At 36.3% G+C, this 5,942-nt stretch overlaps 1 non-coding gene across 1 annotated transcript; it reads right to left on the bottom strand.

Moving 5' to 3' along the window:
• Window positions 1-977: 977 nt before the first annotated feature.
• On the bottom strand, window positions 978-1,082 carry LOC128777861 (U6 spliceosomal RNA). Its single transcript, XR_008423178.1, has one exon. It is a non-coding gene; the product is annotated as a U6 spliceosomal RNA (small nuclear RNA).
• Window positions 1,083-5,942: the final 4,860 nt, after the last annotated feature.

Below are 5,942 nucleotides of genomic sequence, written 5' to 3'. Positions count from 1 at the left end.
CTGCAGTCTATTCCATAATCCAATGCGTCCAAGATCATGATAAATGAGATCATCTGGAATGAAGTACATGTAAATATACAGGTGGCCCTTGAACAACACAGGTTTGAACTGCATGAGCTCACTTATATGCATATTTTTTACAGTACTGTAAATGTATTTTCTCTTCCTTATGATTTTTTCAATAACATTTTATTTTCTCTAGCTTATTTTATTGTTAAGAATACAGTATGTTGGGCACCTGGGTGGCTCAGTCAGTTAAGCATCCAACTTCAGCTCAGGTCATGATTTCATGGTTCGTGGGTTTGAGCCCCATGTCAGGCTCTGTGCTGACAGCTCAGAGCCTGGAGCCTGCTTTGGATTCTGTGTTTCCCTCTCTCCGTGTCCCTCCTCTGTTCACGCTCTGTCTCTCTATCTCTCTCCAAAATAAAAAATAAACATTAAAAAATACATATTTTAAAAAAGGAACACAGTATGTCATATACAGACCAAACAAAATATGTGTTAATCTGGTTATATTATCAGTAAGGTGTCCAGTCAACAGCAGATTATTAGTAGTTAAGTTTTGGGGAGTCCAAAGTAATACACAGATTTTCAACTGCATGGAGCCTGGTGCCCCTAACCTTCATCTTGTTCAAGGGTCACCTGTATTTCTTTTTATTTTAGTAAATATGAATTTATTTTCAAGTGTGTCTTAGAAGAAAATATAAGCAACTGACCAGTGTGTTGATTTCCTGAATATTTTTTATGAATAAGAATTGCAAAGGGAGTACTTGAATACCTAGATGTTTGAAAGCCATTGCTTTATTGGTTCTTTTTTCCTTTCTCTTTCTTCTGCTTCGTCTTCTTTTTTTTTTTATTTTTTATTTACCCAAAGTCATTTATTTAGTAAACCATGATATATGACCTCTCACCCAAATATTCTAACTTAACAGCGGAGCATGACTACCACAAATACTCTGAACTTGGCATCAATCCAGAAAAATACGGAATGCTTCATGAATTTGCGTGTGATCCTTGCACAGGGCTCATGCTAATCTTCTGTGTAGTTCCAATTTTAGTATAGGTGCTGCTGAAGTGAGCCCTCCTTTTTCTTTTGATAGGAGAAATAGCACAGCAGCAGAAGCTGCTCTAAAGCAGACACCTGAATTTAAATGATGGCTTCCCCACTACTTGCTCTCTGACACTGACAAATTTCTTAACCTCATTGTACCTCTGTTTCCCCAACCGCCAGATGGAGATAATTGCATCTACCTCATAGAGTTGTGAGTGTTAAATGAGCTAATATTCAAAAACATTTACAACAGTGCTGGACACATATTAAGAACTCTAAAAGTGTATGTTGATATGATTATTATTTAAAAGAATGTTTTATGTTATTTATGATGGAATACAATTGAGGCTCCATGAAGGTGTGCCTCTCATTTTGTTCTGTCTCTCACCCTTGTACAATGTTACATACATTTAGACTCTTATTTGGGAAGCAAGTTGTGATAGATTCTTGTAAATATTTATGATGCTCAACGGCTTTTCTTTATTATAATATAAAAGTAATACTTTATTGTTTTCTCTTAAGGCTTTGCAGTCTTGTAGGGACTGATACATTCCATGTAACTGCTGACTCTCTGTAAGAACTCTGGCGTATTTATGAGGCATGATGTTATTTGAGAAACCACATTGCTGGGAAAAAGCAGGTCATGCTTGTCTGTACTCAGCCAACCTAGGCTTTGATGTAGAGCCTTTAAGTGTGTGAATAGCACAATGTGGGTAATGACATAGGAGTTGAAAACCCAACCTTTATATAATGTTTTGTAGTTGAACGAAGTGTTTTGAATATATTGCTTTAATCAATATTCAAAAAAAAATCTGAGAAAAAATAGTGTATCCATTCTGCAGATGAGGAAATTTTATTTCAGAAAAAATTAAATAGCACCCACAAACACTAGGCCAAAAATGGACAGTACAAAATTTCCAACCAGAATGTGGATTAGTATTTATTTTTTAGAGATAAACATGGAAATGTTAATAAAATGATTATTTGGATTACTTTCAAAATAATGTAGTCAGGAAAAGGAGTATAGATGAAAAGAAATTGGCCATGAGTTGATAAATATTAAAGTTGGATGATGGATATTTGAATTTCATTATTCTACTCCATCTACTTCTGTACATTTTTAAATTTGTCAACAATTAAAAAAAAATAACCTTTTTCTTTATTGTGTTGTTTCTGGAACCAAAATGTCAGAGTGTGAATCCTGGCTGTGTTGTTTATCTGCTATTTGTCATTGGGCAAAGCTGTGCCTTGTTGCCTCATCTGTAAAATGGTAATAATAATAATACTTCCCTCATAGGGAAGTTGTGAGAGTAACTGTTGCATGCAGCGACTGCACAGAATAGTATTCTGATTCCCAGTTCTTTGCTTTTTTCCATAACAAGCTAATATCCATTTTGAACAAAATATTAATAAACTCATCCATTCTTTCAATACATAAGCACCTAAGGGCTGTGCAAGACCTGTTCTAAGCACTGGGGATACAGAAGTGAACAAAATAAGCAAATTTTACATCCCTCAAGTTTCAGTGCCAAGAAAAAAAAAAATGTGTGTGTGTGTGTTAAATACTAATGGAGAAAAATATAGCAGGATAAGGAGGATAAAGAGTGATTGGAAGGGATAGCCATTTGATACAGGATGATAAGCAAAATTGCCAGTATTGTACCAGAGCCCACTCTTGCCAGCTCACAAAAGCAATTATTTAAGTTTCCAGGAATTTTGCAAGCCAGTTGTAAAACAGTCGTCACTAAAAATTAAATTCTATCAACCTAAAATTAAATTAATTTCATACAAACAAAGGTAATAAATATTTAAAACTAATCACTTCCTAACTATTTGGCTACATTTTATTATTATCCATGCTTTTGAGGTTATGCATGCCTCCTGAATCTGAATGGTAGAAATGCTATGTAAGGGAGTGCTACTGCTGTAGTGTCTTCCCAACTCCATCTTAAATAACAGCACTGTAGGGGTGTCTGGATGGCTCCCTTGGGTGAGCCTCAGACTCAGGCTCAGGTCACGATCTCACTTCATGAGTTGGAGCCCCACATTAGGTTCACTCTCTGCTAGTCCCTCTCTCTCTCAAAAATAAATAAAACATTTTTAAAAATCAAAAAATAATAAATAAACAAATAAATAAATAAATAAATAAATAAATAACAGCACTCTAGAAGTCTGAAACTGGTTGGCCATGGTGGGAATATTTACACCAGGAAATTTGATAAATGCATCAAATCAGGGCTTGATTTATTGTTTGTTGATGGACATCCTAAACTTCAGACGATGATGAGTAAAATGTCAACAGTTCAGATGAAACTTAAAATTGGAGATGAAAGAAAGGAAAGTCAAAGTTGACTCCAAGGTTTTAGGTTTAGACAACTGGAAGGATGAGTCGCTATTTACTGGTATGGACAAGACCAAGACGGCGTTTATCAAAACCCTAGGAAGGGATGAGAAGAATTAGGAGCTTGGCTTGGCTTTGGACAGATTAAATATGAGATGCCTGTTAGACATCCAGGTGAAGATATTGAATAAACAGTTGGATATTTGTGTGAGGAGTTCAGGGGAACAGTTTAGGCTGAATGTATATATAGCTGGTACTTAAAGTTTCCGGAGACTGACGGAGATCCTGCAGGGAGCCAGTTTACACAGGACAAAGTTAAGTTTGAGCCCTGCAGAACTCCAACATTAAAGGGTCTAGAAAATGAAAAGGGACCAGCACAGGACACTGAGAAGGTAAGCCTGTAAAAGAGGAGAAGAACTTATAAGGACAAAGAATTCATTTAAAGTGCTATTTATTTCTTTGTCCTGGTTCTGTCCTGCAAGGCTTTCAGGCAGTAAACAATGAAAACAAATAATAAGCTAATAAAATTTAAATAGAAAAAATCTGTGTCACAAAAGAAAGGCCAAAAACATGTGAACAATGAGAAACAACAGTATGGTTTATATGAAATTCATGTTTGGTTCTGAGTTTTGTAGAACACACAGCAAAAAGGAAACACAATCAATGTATTAGTTTGCAAGAGTTGCCATAAACACACACACACACACACACACACACACACACACACATATTGAGTACCTTCAACAAGAGGAATAAATTTTCTCACATTTCTGGAGGCTGGAAGTCCAAGATCAAGGTGTCAGCGGGTTTGATTTTTCCTCTGACCTCTCTCTCCTTGGCTGGCAGACCACCACCCTCTTCCAGTGTCCTCAAATGGCTTCTTCTCTGTGCATGAACCACCCTAGTGTCTCTCCCTCTTCTTTTTTTTTTTTTTTTAATTTTTTTTTAACGTTTATTTATTTTATTTTTGAGACAGAGAGAGACAGAGCATGAACGGGGGAGGGTCAGAGAGAGGGAGACACAGAATCTGAAACAGGCTCCAGGCTCTGAGCTGTCAGCACAGAGCCCGACGCGGGGCTCGAACTCACGGACCGTGAGATCATGACCTGAGCTGAAGTCGGCCGCTTAACCGACTGAGCCACCCAGGCGCCCCTCTCCCTCTTCTTATAAGGACAGCAGTCCTCTTGGATTAAGGCCCCACACTTATGACCTCATTAACCTTAATTACCTTTTTTTTGAGTCCCTATCTCCAAATAAAGTCACATTGGAGGTTAGGAATTCAACACATGAATTTGGGATGGGGGTGGGGCCGGGAGACACATAAATATTATATTATTCCTTTTAAGTCAATATTGTTATAGAATTCTTGGTTTGCCCTACTATCACTTTTCAATGATTTTATTGAATGTACATGTGAGAAAGTGTCCAGAAGGAATGTTCCTGAGCTGAGCAGAGGAACTAGGAACTTGGTATGCACCAGTGTGCTGTCTTCAGAAGTGCAAATGTCCTAAGAAATAAAGGCTGCTGTTTTTCTGATTTGATTGCATCTTTAGGCTTTGATACTGAGAAGAGGGGTAATCAGGAAGGAAAAACTCTACATAATCCTTACTAAAAGCCAAGCCAGATGCTGGGAGGTAATGCTGCAAATATCACTGTCAGAAATAAAAGTAAAAATCAAAGACCTAGAAAAAGTCTGTGGAGCAGGAACACTAAGATTTAAGACATGATGGGGAGTCATAAAATGTATTAAGAAAATTATCTGTTGAAAACATGACTCCTTTATTCTTTAGGAGATGTTTAAACACATGTATTTATTTTAACCCCCAAAAATAAATGTGTAAAGATGCTAGAGACCTGTGACATCTTGTGCTGTACTAAGGCATTTTTATTTCCACTGGTTTCCTTGCTCTGATAAGCCATAAACCTTAAAAAAAAAAAAAAAAAAAAAAAAAAAAAAAAAAAAATGAGCTTGATGTTTCTAATTTGCATTAGCATATTTATTGTTCAAAAAAATACTTGAGGGGCTCCTGGGTGGCTCAATTGGTTAAATGTCCGACTTTGGCTCAGGTCATGATTTCGCAGTTCATGGATTCGAGCCCTACATCAGGCTCTGTGCTGAAGCTTGGAGCCTGAAGCCTGCTTCAGATTCTGTGTCTCCCTCTCTCTCTGTCCTTCCCCTGCTCACGCTGTCTCTCTCTATCTCTCAGGAATAAATAAACATTAAAAATATTTTTTTTAATTTAAAAAAAGAAAAAATTCTTGTTAAAATTGTTAAAAGACTTTAAATTTGTTTACAGGGTCAAATTTACTTAACCAAGGAACAGTTTTACTTAAACTAAAAAAAATTTTAGAATAGTGACTTAATTTTTTAGCACAATCCACAGTAAATATGTTATACATTACAACCCATTGCAGTCACCTCATATAACAAAATATTCACAAAAAATGCTAAAAATGTGAATTTTTTAATTTGTTTCTCTTTTTTTTCCAACACGAGTAACAATGCCCTTAAATGGTTTCATGTACTGTTAAACCATTGTAACTCACTGT

Source organism: Panthera pardus, unplaced genomic scaffold, assembly GCF_024362965.1.
Source record: "Panthera pardus isolate Hobbes unplaced genomic scaffold, ASM2436296v1 HiC_scaffold_17, whole genome shotgun sequence".
NCBI lineage: Eukaryota > Metazoa > Chordata > Mammalia > Carnivora > Felidae > Panthera > Panthera pardus.
Note: the sequence above shows the minus strand (reverse complement) of the source record. Positions and strands in the feature narration are given on the sequence as shown.